Raw genomic sequence first — 19,831 nt, forward strand, 5'->3', positions numbered from 1 at the left:
CTAGGATTCCACAGCACACTTGGCTTTTACGTGGGTGCTGGTGTTCAGAACTCGAGTCCTCTTGCTTAAGCAACAAGCACTTTACCCAGGAAGCCATTTCCCTGGCCCAAGATATTTTTGTTTTTCTTAGAGTAAAATGTGGACAAGTCAAAAACAACTTGAATAATTAAAAAGTTTCTAACAGCTTTTCCTGTCTCAGTATTTCCCAACCCTCCAAGAAACCATCACTTTCAATTCTTTAAAAAAAAAAAATTGTTTTTTGTTTTTTTCATGTCAGGGTCTCTCTGTGTTTCCCTCGCTGTCCTGGAACTCACTCTGTAGACCAGGCTGGCCTCTTGAACTTAGAGATCCACCTGCTTCTGTCTCCTGAGTACTGAGATTAAAGGCGTGAGCCACTACTGCCAGGCTGAAAACAGTATTTTAGCATTGATATGCACACTGTTACATGTTATTTCATCAGGGTTTTGTTGTTGTTATTTTGGTTTTCTTTTTTTTGGTTGTTGGTTGGTTGGTTCTTTGAGACAGGATTTCTCTGTGTAGCCTTGGCTGTCCTGGTTGTGCTTTGTAGACCAGGCTGACCTTGAACTCACAGCCATATGCCTGCCTCTGCCTCCCAAATGTGTTTCATCAGTTTTAAATGTTATTTATTGACTTATAAACACGAGGTCTTAGTTCCAAAGTTCACCATCTTTTACACTCTTTGCCCAGCATACTCAGCATTACTATTTTTATTAAATTGGTATTCTGCCTATTCATGACTGAGCATTGCATTCTAGTGGCTGAGTTAGAGATTGTACAATCATGAGTTTATATGCAAATCTGCTTTCATCCACTGGACCAAGCACTCAGAATCCTTTCAGCCTGGCAGCTTATTTCCTTCAGGTCTCAGAAATGATTTTGAATAACTCATCAAACACTCCACTTGTTTTCTCTGTTCTTGCTGCTATACCTCTTACATATTTTATTTCCACTTCCCAGCACGAACCACTGCTATATCTTTCAAGTTGTATGTATATTTAAACTCAGCAAGATCAATAAATAAATAAAATCAGTAAGATCACAACTGAGTAGTTTTGCATCCTGGATTAACATAATTTAAGCATTCTCCCAAGACCTTAAAAAATATTCCTAAGCCTCATTTTTATTTGTATGATCTTGTAAGGCTATTGACTAATGTGTATACTAGTCTTCACTGAACAACTGAGGGTGCCATTCTTGATTTCAAGTGTTTTTTTGTTTTTTGTTTTTGTTTTAGCTGCTGGAATCATGTTAGGTCCTGTTGTGGCCGTGGGTATGAATGCTGAAGAGAACATCAGTAAGTATGTCTACTTGCTCTTGTAAACTATGGAGAAAGCGCAGTTCACGAACTGCTTATAACCCTGTTTTTTTGTTTTTTTTTTTTTTTTAAGTGAAACAATGCTTACATAGTGCAGGATTGTAGGTCAGTTGATCAAGTGCTTATCTTGTTTATACAAAGCCCTGGGTTCAATCCCCAGCACTACATAAAACCAGGCATGGTGGTGTTTACATATAATCCCACTGGGGAGGTAGAAGCAGGATGATTAGAAGTACAAGTTATTCTTGACTACGTATGGAGTTCAAAGTTTGAAGCTACATGTGACCCTGCTTTAAAAAAAAAAAAAAAAAGGTATAAAGTTTCCCAAATCCAGACTTGGATTACTGCTTGGTGTTTTCAAATAGTACAACCTCAGTAGCAAACAAGAATGGGGAACAGGAAAGAAGAGGTTGCCTGTTCACTTTCCTGGCTTCCTGTCAGGCCCAGAACATACCAGACTTTCTTCTGACCCAGATGCTCTGTTGATATTTCTCATGTGGTTTTTTTCCCCCACTCTGTTGATCTCACAGTTGTTTTTACATTGCCATGACAATGTAAACATCATTTCCTCATATGAAGGGATTCTCTCTCAGCACTTTTTCTAAGATAACCCCCCCATACTCTCTGAGAACACCTTTAATTCCTTTTCCTACACAACAAAGTAAGTTAGATCTTCACTCTCTATTCTTTCTGTTTGTTTTTAGACAGGGTTTCATGTTGTACAGGCTGGCCTAGAACTTGCTACATAGCCCAGGATGGCCTTGAACTGCTGAGGCTCCTGCCTCCTCCCTTCATGTTTTTTTATTTGTTTGTTTTTTACTGTGCAGTATTCCATACATATTACAGAGTTTAGTTTTGTGTATTTTACTGCTAGTGAGCATTTAGATTGTTTCCAGCTTGGGACTGTAACTAATTTTACTGTTAAAAAATCATAGTGCATGTATTTTCATGCACATTTGTTCACTTTTCTTTTGGGCTTATTTAAAGCTAAAATTGAAATTATGGACTGGCATATGGATAGCTATATTAAAGCACAGTTTTAGTGGGTACTGCTCAACAGTTCTTCATGGCCTTTTGTCTGTCTTCATGTTAGTATCATTTTGTCTTAACCACTACAGCTTACTAATGCCTACTGTCAGTAATGCCTGATAGAAATGCTTCAGATTTGTTTTCAAAAAGCCCTGCATACTCCCCCTGATGGGGAGCAGCATTGCCAGGCCACAGAGGAAGACAATGCAGCCAGTCCCGATGAGACCTGATAGGCTAGGGTGAGATGGAAGGGGAGGAGGACCTCTCCATGGACTTGGAGAGGGGTATGGGAGGGGATGAGGGAGGGGGCTACAGCTGGGATGCAAAGTGAAAAAACTGTAATTAATATAAATAAAAATTGAATTAAAAAGAAAAGACCAAAATAACAACAACAAAAAGCCCTGCATAATGGCTCAGATCTGTAATCTTAGCACATGGGAAGCTGAAACAAGAGAATCATTCATTGAGTTTGAGGTCAGTTTGGGCTTCACAGTATCTTTCAGTCACCTGGAATAACATGCAACAAACAAATAGGACCCTTTGTACCACCTCCACTACCCCATTCCACACCCAGACTTCCCATGTCCTCCTCCAGGATCTATCCTGATAAGTGTAGTCCTCACCCTTCATCAGGGAAACTTGTCTTTGCAGCAACAGACAGAGATCATTACAGAAAACCACATCTGATCAAGATGCAGAGTTGTGGAGCCAAGTCCAATACAAGGCCTGCATCAAAGGCCCAGGTGCCATTGTGGAAGAGGGGGTGGAAGGGGTGGAAGGATTGTAAGAGCCAGAAGGTCAGGGACTTCGCTGCGAGATTGTGTCTCCTAGTGACATCAGAATATACCTGAGTCAGCCATGGTGGCTCATGCCTTTAATCCCAGCACTCGGGAGGCAGAGAGAGGCAAGTGGATCTCAGTGAGTTCCAGGCCAGCCTGGTCTACAATCAAGTCCAGGACAGCCCAGGATACACAGGGAAACTCTGTCTTAAAAAAAAAAAAAAAAAAAACCACCAACCAGAAGCTATACCTGTAAAGTCTCACCAACACAACAGCCCAAATATAGGCTAAACAAGGAAGACCCCCAAAAGCACGCCAGACTGCATGGAGAAAAGCCTGTGAGGCATCAACCCTACCCAGAGAACTACAGACAACTGAATCAAGAAGAGCAGGAGAATGCTCCTCCCCAGGGAAGAGCATACCAACTGGCTGTCCAGTGCCAAGTGGTCAGCCCTGAAAACAGACATGCAAGTAACATTGTATGGACTCAACAGGTGACAGTTAAGAATATGTTTGTATATACAAATAAACTTATATGCAATAACAATTGAAAAAGGAGGTCATGAATTTGAAGGAGAGTTGGGAGGGGAATACGAGAGGGTTGGGATCGAAGAAGGGAAAGGGAGAGATGTAATTAAAATATAATCTTAAAATCAAATAGACAAGAAAACCCCAGATTCTTCAAGAGTGGCTTAGAAAAGAAAGCTGGGCACATCATTCTCAACTACACAGTGACACCAGCAGAAGCCAAGGCTACACAAGGTCCTGGCTCAAAAAAGCAAACATAGGAAATCATACCTGGGGAAGGAGAGCAGGGTGTAATCCTAGCACCCAAGAGGCTAAGACAAGAAAATTACAAACTTAGCTGAACGCTTGGTTAGCCTACATTTGGGCTGTTGTGTTGGTAAGAGCTTCTGATGTCACTAGGAGACACAATCTTGCAGCAAAGTCCCTGACCCTCTGGCTCTTAAAGACTTTCCCCTTCCATCTTCCACAGTGTTACTTGAGCCTTTGGTACAGGAGTTGTGTTGTAAATGCATCCACTAGCTTTGGACTCCACAACTATGCATTTTGATTAGTCATTTTCTGTAAAATTTATACACACCACACACACATACAGATGCTTTCTCCAAAAAAACAGAACAAAAAAATGTTGGCATGGATCTTTTTGTCTCCTTAATTTTCATGTAATTGTTTATAAAACATTTGTCATGACTTATCGATTCTGAGTCCTCTGTTAAGCCATGGGCTCCTTCTTCCTCTCTTCCTCCTATTGTAATTTATTTGTCAGGAAGATCAGGTCTTTGGTAAGCATGGTGGTACATGTCAAATTTTAACATTTAGGATCACTGTTTTGAGGAAGGCCTAGGATTACCTAGCAAGACCCTGTTTCAACAGCAAATTAATTATAGATTAGGTAAATTTTCCTGAAGTGTCTCAAACGTTCTAAATGGCTAATTGCATCACCTTGATGTGATTTAACATGTTGGCCCCTTCTCCACTGCCCTGTGATTTCTGTAAATGGGATTGGATCAATAGGCTTGATCCAATCCAGCAGCTGTTTACCAAGCACCGTGCTTGCTGCCAGGTGATATTCAACAGTGACATCAGGCATCATCCATAACACTTGTTCGACATAAGGGAAGTTAGGATTCAAACAGGAACCTTTGAGAGTATCCCACTACTCTAGCAGCTCAGGCCAGACAGAGATTATTCCCAGTGTGCTCAGCCAGGAATGGGAATGAGGGGAGACAATGACATCAACTGGACTTGGAAGTTGCTAGAGCCTTGACAGAATTTAATCAATTGGCTTTGAGAACTGGAGTTAGGAGTGGGTGAGAGTAGAGGCTGGTAATGTGGTGTCACAGTTTGGGTATTGATGCCTACAGACACATTTTAGGGCCTGGGAAGATGGCTCTGGGTAAAACCCCTTCCTGGCAATCATGAAGATGGGATCCTGAGCATCCTCACAAAGACACCCAAGGTCAACCTCTGACCTTCACATGTAAATGCACATGCATCCGTATACAAATACACATGTGAACATGCCTAGAATTTGAATAGTCTCATCAAATTCTAGACGCCTCTAGGCATAGTGGCACATGCCCCGAATCCCAGCACTCTGGGATCACAGAGGCAGATCTCTGTGAGTTTGAGGCAAGCCTGGTCTACAAAGCAAGTCCAGGATAGCCAAGGCTACACAGAGAAACATTGTCTCAAAAAAAAGAGAGAGAGAGAAATTTGTGTGTGTGTGTGTGTATATATATATATATATATATATATATATATATATATATATATATATATATATATCAGATAAATATGCACATATATGGCATCTGGAGAGACTCTGCAGAGCTGGGGATGTAGTTCCATTGATAGCATGCTTGCCTACATGTACAAAGTCCTGAGTTTAATGCCCAACACTGCTTAAACTAGGTTCAGCAACACATACATGTAATCACAACATTGAGAGGTGGAGGCAGGAGAACCACAAATGCAAGCTCATCCTCAGCTACATAGTGAGTTTAAGGCCAGTCTGGCATTCATGAGACCCTGGCTCAAAAAACATTATAAGGACACAGGGTGGTCCTTCTCTAGGGGATTATGTCCTTCTTTTCCAGCCACACCAGAGCCCCTTGACCCTGATCTTTGTGACTTTACAGTGCTCTTTATTGTTGTAGGAAATTATTTTAGACTTAGGCTTCTCTACCCTGGCTTGCTCCCAAATGATTGACATAGAGAAACTATAATTTATTTTATAAGCTGAAATCCCTAGAGCTGGACAGATATCAACTCTCTAAGCTATTTTGTTATCTCTCAGCTATACGTCCCAAGTTATTGACAATCAGTCATCCTGTCTGGGCTGGATCTGCTCCATCAGTCTGTCCTCATGGTCCACTCTGCCCCATTGGTGACTTTCTTCTCTCCGGTTTCCTCCACTGCTACATCTTCTGCTTCTCCTCCTTCCTCCTGCTTCATGGTCTCTTTCTCAGACCCCAAGCCCAAGAACTTCAACTCTGCCTGCCTCTCTTCTGCCTAGCCAGGCTATCAGCAACTTTATTAGCCAATCAGGGATAATTGGGGAGCAGAGATACACAGCATCACTTGGTGTAAGTGAGAATGTGCTAGTCTGGGGTGTAACCAGATCTTGAGAGCCAGTAATTAGCATTAGAATACATAGCACTAGACCAACTCCCAACAACTCCCCCTTTTTGTCTAAATAAAAAGGCCCTTTCTCTTCCAATAATAAACCCCATACAATAAGAACAAATATGAAACAATTATGAAAACTATTAGGTAATAATTACATCCACAATGTCCAGTTCATATGCACCTGGCAACTTTAGATAAAGTATACTACTATCTATCCTATCTTAGTGAGTTTAGAGTCTTTACCCAAATCATTTTTTTGTTACAGTTAGTATTTAGCAACCTAAAAAATCTACTTAGTACTAAACATCTTAAGCTTAATTGTAAGACTGTGTCTAGTCTTCAACCCTATCAGGGAGTTGAGAAGGAAGTAATGAAGTAATATTACCTAGGTATGTAGGAAGTACAGGCAAGCAGCTTTCAATACTAAGAATCGACAGACAGCTGGCTGCCTGGACAGTCACCAATGTTCCTCTATAATGGAACATCAATTTTCAGCATTCTGGCACAGTATATCTGGAAGACATATTTGTGAAACAGGAACTATAAAGGACTTGCTTACCCTGTCTTGGCAGAACTTGGCAGTTGACTTTCCCGCCTCTTTCCAAGTTTTGTCCATTTTGGACAGCATTCTATCTGCAATAAAGTGAGGGCATCTATGTGTGTTGGGGGGGGGGCGGTGTCTGGTGGCTAGCTTGCCAAATTTGTAACCATCTCCTAATGGAGGTTCTTAGATACCTGTCATCTTTTTTGAAGTAGGTTGGGGGTGCTGCCAGGAGTTGACATGTCTCATTGCCAGAAAGGACTTAAAATAATAAAAACATTTTTAAATCCCTATTTGGTAGGTCTCTGAGGTTTTTGAAGACTATCTACCAATCTATATACATTTACACAAGTATTACATTTATATTTATTATTTATAATTATTACATACATTTACATAATCTATATACATTCACATAATTATTACCTATCTGTAGTAAATCTGAATAGGCAAACATTGCCTGTTTCTAGCTTCTTACTATCTGTTTAACCTAGGATGTTTATTATATTCATGAATCTACCCTTTTTCCTATTATTCCTATATTATTCCCATATGATTTTCCTATATTACCCCTTTTTCTTATCAACCCCTTTTCTGTTGTGCTCATCTTAAAACTTTTTTTTTAATTTGGGGTTTCTTAAAGCCTCTCCCTTCCAACGCCCTAACCCTAGGTAGGAGAGAGAAGGTTGGTAGGAAGGTTGGAAGTAAAGGTTGCATACCCCTTTACTTCTCCCAGCTATTTGGGGTCAATGGGTTCTTTGGGGGCCGTATCATTCTTCATCAACCACAAATGCAGTGAGCAGTCTCCTTTCTCTGTCTCCTTGACGCTGCTGCACCACGAAGCATCTCTCCAAACTGCCACATATCACCCTTTCACTCTCCAGGCTCTCCTATTTATATCCCTTAGAGTCCTAGACCATGCCGCTCTCTGTGCTGCACAAGGCAGACCATTACCAGCTGGTGAAGACCGCAAAGGAGGCAGTCCTCAGCTGTGGACAAACTAAAGCCCAAACTAAAATCCCACACTTGGGATTAAAACAAAACCATATTTACATAACATAACTGAGTTTTTAAAGAAACCAAAACTCGGGGTTGGAGATTTAACTCAGTGGTAGAGCACTTGCCTAGCATAACGCAAGGCCCTGGGTTCGGTCCTCAGCTCTGGAAAAAAAAAAAAGAAAAAGAAAAAAAAAAAGACAAAGAAACCGAAACTCTATTAACACTTCCCCCTCTCCTGTTCAGTAAAAATTTGTTGAAACATTAAAACTAACTCTATTCTAGGACCTGTAATCCAGCACTCAGAAGACTAAAGGAGGATTATGAGTTTGGAGCACACAATGGTGTGTTCTAGTTGAGTCTGGGCTACTTAGTAGGATCTTATCTTAAAAAAAAAGAATGGATGGAGACTTGGTTCATTATTTACTTGTCTTTAGTTAATCAACAGAACATTTTGACCCAGTGTATGTTATGTATGTATTTTTTTTTTCGAGACAGGGTTTCTCTTTGTAGCTTTAGCTGTCCTGGACTTCTTTTGTAGACTAGGCTGGCCTCAAACTCACAGTGATCCACCTGCCTCTGCCTCCCAGAATGCTGAGATTAGAGGTGTCTGCCACTGCACCCGGCTTGACCCAATATACCTAAAGTTTAGGAGATCTGGTTTTGCTCAGCTTTTCAGTTATTGGGGCTTGGACCCAAGGTCTTTCACATGCTAGTGGAGCACTCTGTTGGGAGATAGTTTTGTGCACTGTGTATTCAGATGCTGATTTATGGGCCTGGAGATCTGATTGCAGTCTGGACATGTGCACTGTCCTTAGTATTGAAGAATGTCCTGTCTCAGTGTTGTGTAAAAATTATTCTCCATCATCTCTGGTTGGTTAATAAAAAGCTGAATAGCCAATAGCTGAGTTGAGGCAGAATTTCAGATCCCAGTTAAGGGGGTCCCAGGTGAAGTATAAAAAGAGAAGAAGGTTACCAGCAGTCATGAAGATATGACCATGAGGGAATCGCCATGAGGACAAAGATAAAGCAGGAACAGACAAGCCTAGACCAGATGGGAGGTAACAGGGCACATGTCTTGGAAATATTCCAGACCAGCATAGTTGAGATAGAATAAATGAGTATCTGCCCAGTTATGGTGCTTTGAAGCTTATTAATAAATGTAATAGGTCTCCATATCATTATTTGGGATCTAAAACAGGCATAAGAAAAAAAATACATTATTTTTATAGCACTCTGTCCCTGAGCTATAAGCCCAGCATATGCAGTGTGTGTGTGTGTGTGTATGTGTGTGTGAGAGAGAGAGAGAGAGAGAATATAGTCTCTGAACACTAGATTAGTTAAAACTTTTTTAGATGGTGGTAGAGATTGCACCCAGGGTCTTGGGCATACTGGACAGGTAAGCTACAACTGAACCCCAAACTCTAAAGACGTTCTTTTCTGGAAGTTACCAACTAGGAAGTAAATGCTAATCTTCAATCCCCAGTGCTAGTCTTCTTTGTCAACTTCCCAGCTTGCTTTTCTTCCTTTTTGGTCTAACCAGTTCATTACAAATTCCTGGCTCAGGTCCATATGATGAGCTCTATTCTAAATGGGCTAATGGACAGGACTTTAGCACAGACAAACTGAAAATAGTTGAGAATAGCTGAGATGGTAGATAATGTGCATAAATATAGAGGGACACTTGTAATGAACATTTGCTGTTGCCATTTGGGGCAAGGAACGGTTTCAGGGCATTATTGTCTTTTGCCTCTGAGCCAGGTGTGTAGGTGTTTGAGCAAGAGGGAAACAGGTTAGCCCAGATCTTCTCTTTGTCCACTTTCTTACTGTTGGTGTTATCGTTGGTTCTTTTTTGTTTCTGTTTTGGCTTGTTTGTTTGTTCTCTGGCAGGGTCTCATAAAGCAGGGACTGGCCTCCAACTTGTTAGACTTCAAACTTCAGAACGCTACAGGTTGTTGGTTATCGGCACAGGCGACACTCAGGGTTATGCAGTGCCAAGGGTCTGCTCTGCTCATATCCCCCCTTTTCACAAAGGTTTTTTCTGATCATCCCACTTTAAACTGCATTCTACTGGGTTCCCTTGTCATGTGATTTATTTATTCTTCGTATAATGTATTCATTTATTTGGTTATTGTTTCTCATATAGCTAAAAGGTAAACAAGAAAAAAAACGAAACTTGTCTTTTTTGTTTCATTGCTTTATCATCCTTAGCACTTTTATTTTTGCTTTTAATTTGTTTGTTTGTTTTTCAAAACAGGGTTTCTTTGTGTAGCTTTGGCTGTTCTGGACTCACTTTGTAGACCAGGAAGGGTTTGAACTCACAGAGATCCATCTGCCTCTGCCTCCTGAGTGCTGGACCACCATGCCCATTTTATCCTCAGCACTTTTAATATCTGGCACGTGATATCTTTCCAATCAAAACATGGAAGAATCACAGGCTTTGGAGTTATGCAGTCCTATATTCAAACAAATTCTTTGCTTGCTTGTTTGACAGGGATGTGGAGGCAGCTCACTGTGGGTAGGAAGGGGAAAAGGCCCAAGGTGAAACCTGCAAGTTGCTCACATGTGTCACAGCGAGAAGAGAGACTGGTTAAAAGGAAGAATAAGGGTTAAAATAGCAAAGTCTAGAACACTGAAGAAGATATGTAAGAGGGCTGCTGGTTAGCATGAAGTAACCAAGCTAAGCAGATAAGTGGCGGGGTGGGGTGGGGAGGACAGAGCTCTGGGCTAGTGAAGGCAGGCTAGCTGTGAGCCTCCCTCCACACCTCCAAAGAACACATGTAAGGCACTGTTGTTCTTTCATATATATTTTTTCCTTCAGATTGCAGCTAATTGTTAGGATTGAGTAAAGACAGCTTCTAGGAAAGTCCTACCTATCTCAGGAAAGGGATCCCAGAGTATCTCGTAATAAGTAGTTAGCTAACAACAGCTACTTTCTGTAGCCATGAGAAACAAAGAGAGCAACAGCAAGCCAGATACCTGTTGGGTCAAGGGCAGTAACAACGGCTAAGTGACCAACCGGGAGCAGAGTGTCAGAGTCAGTGACTGACAAAGCTGAAGTCAGAGCTGCACAGAGGGCAACTCATCACCATTTCCTGGGGAGCAGTACGAGAACAGTGCACAGTCATCTCCCCCATCGCACTAAGGGACATGCAGAGAGTGTGTGGGCCCTCCATTGGTTTAGCCCACAAAAGCCAGGGAAACTAGCCAATCTCATAGCAATGACCTCAGCCTTTGCCAAGGTTCTGCCAGAGCCTATGAAAACCCTAGCCAAAGGAACTTCATGGCTTTTTCTTCTCTGGGACCCATCTCCACATACTCAGAAATTTTTTTGATATTTCTCCCTTTTCCATAAATCTTTAGAAATCCTACTTTCTTTCTTGCATACTCCTTTAAGACTTCATGTCTTTCATCTTCATCGGTGTGAGATGAGGAACTTGTGTCCACTGTCCCAGGTTGCCCTTTACTGACTGCTGAGTGTTCAGTACCTTAGAAGCCTGAGTCAATTTACAGCTGAGCCAAGAAAGGTCCCATGGCATTCAAACTCCCGGAACAGCATGGTCATATGTAGTTCAGGCTGGCTTCAAACTCACCAAGTAGCTAAGGGTGACTTTGTGCACCAGCCCCACCCCTGGCTAAAACTACAACTGCTTTGACCAATGCTGCTCTTCATCTCTGGTGAGGAATACCCCTCTGGTGACGGGGAGTAAAGCCAAGATTAATGAAAGTTGTGTGTGTACCAGATCCACAGTGGAGCTTCAAAAGCTGTTGTTTTTCTTTTTTTTAATCCATAACCTTTATTGAACCTGTCAACATTGTGCTTCTTATGTAATGCATCCATTTCCGGCATCCATTTCCGCCAGCTAGTACAGCTTATGACAATGCCAATGAAGTTTAGACTTCAGGCCCCTTGTTTGCACAGGTACCCAGGTTGGGAGTGCTAAGAAAGAAACAGCTAGTTACTCTGTGGGGAACCAAACCCAGGTCCCTGTGCGAGGGCGGAACTCCCGATGACCTGAGTGCAATAAGCAGAACTCACACGAGTGTGGAAGACGAGAGAAGGCTACCGTGTTGTCTACGCATGCACTGTAGCATGCACCTAGCATACACACACACACACAAACAATTTTTTTAATTTTAAAAGATTTTTTTAAATCGCACACTTAACAGTTATTATCAAGTGGTTTGCAGATGTTTTTCGCCATTAGGATTTAAGTGCATTGTGAAGCAGATCCCTGAGTATGGACATTGTTCTAAGACAGACAGCTGTATTGAGCCAGTCTAGCCTTGGAATGAGGTTCTTAACTGCCTTGGGGGAAGGCTGAGATCAAAGCAAGGCAGTCATTGCCTCAGAACAGAACCCTTATCAAAAAGAGCTGAATACATAAGTTCCAGCAGCTATCTGTCTTAGGGTGTCCTCATCCTAACGTAGAAAATTCCATAAGTCGATGAGTAGGCCCAGATGATCTGGAGTCTAGCCCCTAGTGAGCTATATTCTTGAATACAGCCAGTCCCCAGAAGAAAAAAACAGTACAGAGTAATAATAAACACTACAGCAATAGCAGTAAATAAAGTAACTCACACCACAAAGTTTATTACTCATCAAAAGATAGCAGTCCAGCCATCCAGACACAAGCTCCGCACAGGTGTTTCCTCTGACCACACCTAGCAACTTTCCCTTCCTAGAGTGTTGTAGTCGATCTTCTCTTTGATTATTTTGTTCCCCATCATTTCTTTTTGACTCACCCTTGTCCCTGACCTTCTATATGCTGTTTTATATAAGCATTTTGGTGGCCCATCTAGGGAGTCCCTCTTAGTCACGTCTTACTTTTGTGCCTACTGTGGCTGGCTGAGCAGTTTGGAGGCAGCTGATGGCGTCTGCCTAGGGCTACATGGAAGAGTGGCAGATTGTGACCACGTCTCCCAGTGCTCTCTGAGGTAGACACTAAGGAGCCCTGGTCAGCGAGCCTTTGGTGGAACCTGGAAGGGGTGAGAGAAAGTGATGGCCCTCTACAGTTGATAAGGTAAGGTACCACATTGCCTTCCTCCTGGGACCCTTTTTACTTTTCTCTGTGGCATGCTTGTCACTGACAACCTGCCCAGGGCAAATCCACACATATGATGAGGGCTCCATCTTCCTCGTCCCACCTGATTCTTCTTTTTGAATTCCACCATGTTCTGCCATCACTCTCCTGAGCAGGAGGGAGCACAGCATTTGTCTGAAAGCGTTAGTTAGCACCGCTGGCTCTTTCTCCTCACCACAGTCCTGGCCTGAGAGACTATAGGTAGGCATTTGTTTTGCTTTCTCCAGGAAGCTAAGTTTCCCACTGCTCTCAACTGCTCAGTGGTCAGTTCTGATTTGTGAGTTTCCCTTCAAGATCACCCTGGCCTTACTGACCAGATTAGTTTGGGTTTGGAATGAAACCAGTTTTCACTTCTGTAAGTCAAGAGTTTCTCTGACCTTGAGCATGCCTCAGCTGAAGCAGTGCAGTGAGACCAGGTCGCACTTCTGATTGTGGGGGTGTCTGCTACCCACTGGGGGTTTCTTTGGAGCTGGTACTGCATCTCTGGTAGGGACCACAAAGGGTCTTAAGCCCTCCGTTCCTTATGACTCATTTCTGGCAGGTAGTCTCAAAAATGGTATAAAATCGACTTTCAAACCATACATACATATATATGAATAAATATATATATATATATATTACTGCTTTTTGAGACAGGGTTTTTCTGTGTAGCCCTGGCTATCCCAGAACTCACTGTATAGACCAGGCTGGCCTTGAACTCACAGAGATCCACCTGCCTCTGCCTCCCAAGTGCTGGGATTAAAGGTGTGCAGCACTACCACCCAGCAAGAATTATATTTTTGTGTAATTTCTCTTTCTATCCCTGCCTCTCTCCTTGAAGAGCTCTCCATCTTGCTCATCATACCTTCTCCCTCAAATACTTACCCAGTTACTTCAGGTAAGGAAGCCAGGGAATACGCAGCCCCTTTGTGAGGTGCCTAATGGAGCCCGTGACACCACCTGGGTACACATCCTTTCCCCATACATGACCTACCCCAAATACAAGTGCTCGGCCTTCAGCCTGTCATCACTGGACTCCAGAGAACGTTAATCATTTGCTGTTCTCCAGTTCTCCAGGGGGGACTCCATTCTTATATCCCAAACTGCAACTGCAGGTTAATGTCTAAAGATTTGTGGCTCTCTGCCCTTTAGCTCCCTCTGCCTGTGCTATACTAAGACAGCTCTGCACATTTGTTACCTTGGCCAATTCTTACCAACATGTTATACTCTGTAACTCTCTGGTGAAAAAAGAAGAGCTTAAAAAACCCAAGAGGTGGAGCAGCAGAACACCCAGAGTTTGATCCCCAGCACCCACATGCCACCTCACAAACATCTATCGCTAAGTTTTGGGGGATCCGGCACCCTCTTCTGGCCTCTGTAGGTACCACAGACACCCTTGCAGGCAAAACACCCAAATGCGTCAGGGAAAAAAACAAAAAGGAAAACCAAGCAGCAATGGCAGTAGCGCACAAGTGCACACGTGACCGCAGGCTGTTACGTCATGTCGTAAAGGAAACAGGTTCAACTTTCTTTTGATGATTTGGTAAAATTTTTGTTGCTACTTTGTCTTGTGACATTTAGGTCCTTTGCAAGCAATGTTGAAAATGGGGAGTACTTCCAGAGAATGAAGGCTTATTGTATAGCAAAATAAGATTTTGTTCAAGTTGGATGGGCTAGCACTCACCTGTGCTCCTAGCACCTGGGAAACAGAAAGAGGACCAAAAGCTCAAGGTCATTCTTGGCTACAGAATTTAAAACTAGCCTGGCCAATGTCAGACTTGTTCTCAAAAAATAAATAAATAGAGTCTGGTGAGATGGGTCAGGTGTAAAGACATTTATTTCTAAACCAGAGGACAAGAGTTGGATTCTCAGAACCTACCTGGTAGGAGACATGACTCCTTCAGCTTCTCCTCCATCTTCCACATGAGTGCTGTGGCCAGTATGTGCCCACATGAGCACGGGCGCGAGCACACTCACACACAAGCATAAATAAGTACATAAATAAATAAAAAGGAAACAAGCTTTAAAAGGGCATAAATACAACAATTAACGGTAATTAAAATTTCTATGGTCAAAGTCAGTGCACTGATATACAACTAAAACCCAGTCCTATTTAAAATGTGGAGGCTCTCAAGAGGCCGACCTACTATTGGTAACATTCCCAAACGTTGCCTTAAGGACAGAATCTTCTAGTCAAAGTAATTACTCATATTATCTGCTACATTTGTCAGACTTTAGCTACTCCAGGAAACTGTTAACAAAATCAGGATTTATCTAAAAATATATTTATTTTTGCCAAACTTTGTAGCCCTGGCTGTCCTGGACTCCCTTTGTAGACCAGGCTGGTCTCAGACTCACAGAGCTCCTCCTATCTCTGTCTCCCCAAGTACTGGGATTACAGGCATGTGCCTCCACTCCCAGTTCTATTCCATGCTTCTTAAGACTGGTAAGTGTGCTTTTTGGGTGTTCAAGAGCCAAACCTTAGATGCTTACTCAGAGGAGTACAAAAGGGCTAAATGGCCAAGCCATATTTCAGCCCTTAATCTCTAATGCCAGCCAGGATCCAGGGGAACACAGGCCTCTCTAAAGGGCTACCAGCTTCAGAAGCTACCCTTCCTTTTGATTGGAAAGAACATGGAGACTCCAGAGGTTGGACTCAAATCAATACACAATATGCAAAAAAAATTAATCATCATTAAAGGTGGAAGGCAATCTTATGCTGCCTGATGTAGGAGCAGAAGCAACCTAGGTCCTCTGCCAGGGTAGTAAGCTTTCTTAACTGCTGAGCCATCCCTCCAAATCCATCTCTCTACTTTCCCCTTTTTTGGTCTATATAGCCCAGGTTGGCCTTGAACTTGCTACATAACCAAGGACCTCAAGCTCTTGATCTTCCTGCCTCTACCTTCAAGTGCTGGGATTACAGGCATGTGTACCATGCCCAGCTCCATCTCAGCACTCTTGAAGTTCCTCACAGTCCACCCTTCCTCTAGCACACCTGTCCCAATCTTCAGCTGTCATCAAGTTATAGGCCATGTCACCATAGGTTCCTTTGCCCAGGGTTAGAACTGGCTACCCACAGAAGCCCAAGCAGACTATGAGTCACTTAATATCTCTGTCTGAGCTGGGTATGGTGGTGTAGCCTTTAGTCTCAGCACTCCGGAGGCAGAGGCAGGCAGATCGCTGTGAGTTCAAAGTCAGTCTGGTCTACAGAGCAAGTCCAGGACAGCCAAGGCTACACAGAGAAACTGTCTCAAACAAACAAACAAACAAACAACAAGCAAACCACCACCAACAACAACAAACACCTCTGCCTGTTATTTGGATGAGACCTAGGTCAAACACACAACTTCATAAACCTCTAAGACCTGCCTACTGTAATAGCTAAGGTTTTGTTTTCACTTGCCTTTCTGAATTCTCTGATGTAATTTTACAAGCTTTCTCCTCCTATTCCCTCAGGATTGCACTGTTTCTCCAGGGAACTGTAGATGTAGGAAGACCAGAGGCCCAGTGGGTGTCTTCCTCAGTCATGCTTCTGTTTGTTTTGAGACAAGATTACTCACTGAGGATGGAGCTTGCTGTTCTGGCTACGCTAGCCGGCCAGCCAGTTCCAGAGAACTAGCATCTCTGACTTAGCCTTGATGTAGCTAAACTGGCTGGCCAGTGAGCTCCAGGTATGTATCTTTCCCCCTCTTTCACCCTGCACTCTGGCAGCACCGGGGTTACAGGCATGTACCACCATGCCTGCCTGCCTTTTGACTTGGGTGCTGGGATCTAAGTTCAGTTTCTTAGGTTTGTTCAACAATCACTGTAGCCATCTCCTCCGGCTAACTAATTAATTTTGAAACAGGTTCTCACAATGTAGCCTTGGCTGACTTGTAATTCTGTGTAAACCAGGCTGGCCTTAAACTCAAAGATTCACCTGCCCCTATCTGAGTGCTGAGATTAAAGGTGTGTACCACCATGCCTGGCCTTAGGGAGAATTCTTAAACTATTCCTAGACTTAGGTTACCTTGAGTTATGACCCTCCGCTTTACTCCTTTACCCCAACATTACTGGTGTCCTGTACTGGCTCTAGGGTTTCTTCTTATCCTAACAGTCACTGTTAAACTCCTTAGCTATCTCCCCAAAATCATCCTGTGATACCATCTGTCCTTATTTCTCTACTCACTGTCATTTTGCTCTCCTTCCTCTAAGATAAGTGTTGGGCCTGGAGAGATGGCTCAGAGGTTAAGAGCACTGACTGTTCCTCCTAAAGGTCCTGAGTTCAATTCCAGCAACCACATGATGCCTCATAACCCTCTATAATGAGATCTGGCACCCACTTCTGGCATGCAGGCAGAAAACTATAAAAAATAAATCTAAAAAAAAAAAAATAAGATAAGTGTCTTCCTCAGATTTTATGGGCAAAGCTATAACATCTCCTAAGCATGACCTTGCTATAACTCATGGAACCTGTCTTAAGATATTTCTCTCCTAGTGTTCACAGCTTTGCTGGCTAAGATTTTAAGTCTTTGAATGGTCGTGACTTCCCTGCTGTGTTGTCTGTTTCTCCCCATTCTGATATCTCTCATTCCCTCCCCCAGCCATAAACAGCAGTAATTAGCAATCTGATCTAACCAGCAGAGAATTTGATAGTGTGGAGCTGGCTTCCTAAGCCTAGCCCCCGGTCTCAGAACACCTAGGTGATAACTCTGGCCAATATTCAGGATTCCTCAATACCACCTACTCTACAGTCAAACACAACTGAACAGGATGAAACCCTCAGCTGCCAGGTAGGGTAGCTGCCAAGTCTGACAAAAAGTATGTGCCAGGCCCAGCCCTTGGTCAGAAAGGCTGCCTTCTGTTCCCTTCATATGGAATGGACTGTTATCTGCAGTCCTACACACCTAAACTTATGCAATCAAATGTTTTTTTCTTCCTTCCTTTCATTCTTTCTTTTCTTCTTTCCTTCTTTGGTTTTTCCAGAACAGGGTTTTTTTCTGTATAGCCTTGACCATCCTGAACTCACTCTGTACACCAGGCTGGCCTCCAGCTAGAGATCTGCCTGCCTCTGCCTCCTGAGTGCTGGCATTAAAGGAGTGTGCCACCACCACCTGGCTTCAAAATTTCTTTTTATGGGACTCCGACACTGGCATTTCTGGATGGAAGCCATATGCTAAACAGTATTTTGATACTTTCTCTAGTTCTTCTGTCAACTTATGCGCAGACAACAGTGTTAAAACATAAACTTCTTAATCATTACTTTTGGCCCTTTAATAATACCAAAGGTAAACACTTAACAGTGAGAGAGCCCGTTGACATTCTGTTAAACATAACTGTGGGCGTGTGGGATAGGTCTCCAGGTGAGGTTGTTTGCTGCCAAAACTGATGACCTGGATTTGATTGCCAGGACTTGCAGGGTGGAGGGAGAGCTGATTCCCTCAAGTTATCTTCTGACCTTCATCCACAGATGTGCATACACACACACACACACACACACACACACACACACACACACACACGAGAGAGAGAGAGAGAGAGAGAGAGAGAGAGACAGAGAGACAGAGAGACAGAGAGACAGAGACAGAAAAGAGAGGAGATAAATGTTCAAAAATGTAATTGTAGTTCCATCTATAACCAAGTGTGACCCCACTTTTCTCTTGATTTTGGGGATCTGGGCTGTCAGGCACCTCTGAATTGATCCACTATTCAGAAATCTATATTGATGACTTCTTCCCTGGTGCCAGGCCAAAAAATTTCAATGGAGAATCTTGGATCCTTCCATCCTTCCCAGCTACTGACATGGCTAGGTCTTGTGCCAGCCACTGGAATATGCCTAAAGGAGACGAGCTACTACTTTTTCCAGGGAACCAGTGTGTGTTGTTCCTCCCCACCGAGTGATGGGCCTGCTGTACAACGCTGACTGCCATTACTGATGCCCAGGTTGCCAGTGTATCAGACTGCCCATCTTCTGATGCTTTTTACAACCTAGACTTCTTTCTGAAAAAGGCAGACTTGCCTTCACACCCTTGCTCCAAACTGCAGCAAAAACCAAATCCCAAATGCCCAATATTCTAAAATTAGGATTACTGCCTACAAACAATTGACTATTAGAACAGATAACTATTCTGTTATCAACTATTAGTTGATAACTCTGGCCAATACTCAGATTTTTTTTTTTTGTTCTATTCTAAGAAAGACTTTTTGGAAAATGATAATTTCATCTGTAGAGATGGCTCTGCAGTTAAGAGCACTGTCTGCTCTTCCAGAGATCCTGAGTTCAATTCCCAGGAACCACATGGTGGCTCACAACCATCTATAACAGGATCTAATGCTCTCTTCTGGCCTTCAGGTGTACATGCACATAGAGCACTCATATACATAAAAATAAATCTTTAAAAAATATCTAGTAGACAATCTACCTATAAGGTACCAGTAGCCACTCTGGGGGCACAAGGAAGCCTCAACTTATCAGCAAGAAGGCTCCTTCAAATCAGAGGGTCTGAGATGTGATTACTTTACAGCAGGAGGCATGTGAGCTACCCTTTATAAAACTTGATACTTCTGGGATGACTCTTCTGGAAAAGTAGAGGAAAAACTCAACTACCCACCCCAACCAATCACTAAATTAAAATACTCAAGGCTTGAGAGCTGGAGAGATGATTCAGCAATTATAAGTACATACTACTGTATTCCTGTGGGGGTAGCTCAGAGCCATCTGTAACTCCAATACCTCTGACCTCTGAAGGCACTTGCATTTATTACACATACCCTCTCTTCCATATACATAATGAAATATAAAAACAAAATCTGGAAAAAATTTGGGGTCTTTATAAAATGTACTCTAGCCCCCATGGTTGGGACAACTCCTAGGTAGCTTCTCCAGATGGCCTGGACTCTCACAACCTCTTTCTTGATTTTCTCCCTTCTCCATCCAACCAGCCATTCATTC

At 42.8% G+C, this 19,831-nt stretch overlaps 1 protein-coding gene across 1 annotated transcript in view; it reads left to right on the forward strand.

The window, feature by feature from the left end:
• The window catches only part of Ide (insulin degrading enzyme), a 118,096-nt gene that overhangs the window by 4,321 nt on the left and 93,944 nt on the right, over nt 1-19,831 (forward strand). Inside the window, exon 2 of the mRNA XM_055613814.1 lies at nt 1,256-1,315. The gene's annotated coding sequence lies outside the window, so the exon portion shown is untranslated. The remainder of the gene's footprint in view (nt 1-1,255; nt 1,316-19,831) is intronic.

This window comes from Psammomys obesus, unplaced genomic scaffold, assembly GCF_907164565.1.
Source record: "Psammomys obesus unplaced genomic scaffold, mPsaObe1.curated_primary_1811, whole genome shotgun sequence".
Taxonomy (NCBI): domain Eukaryota; kingdom Metazoa; phylum Chordata; class Mammalia; order Rodentia; family Muridae; genus Psammomys; species Psammomys obesus.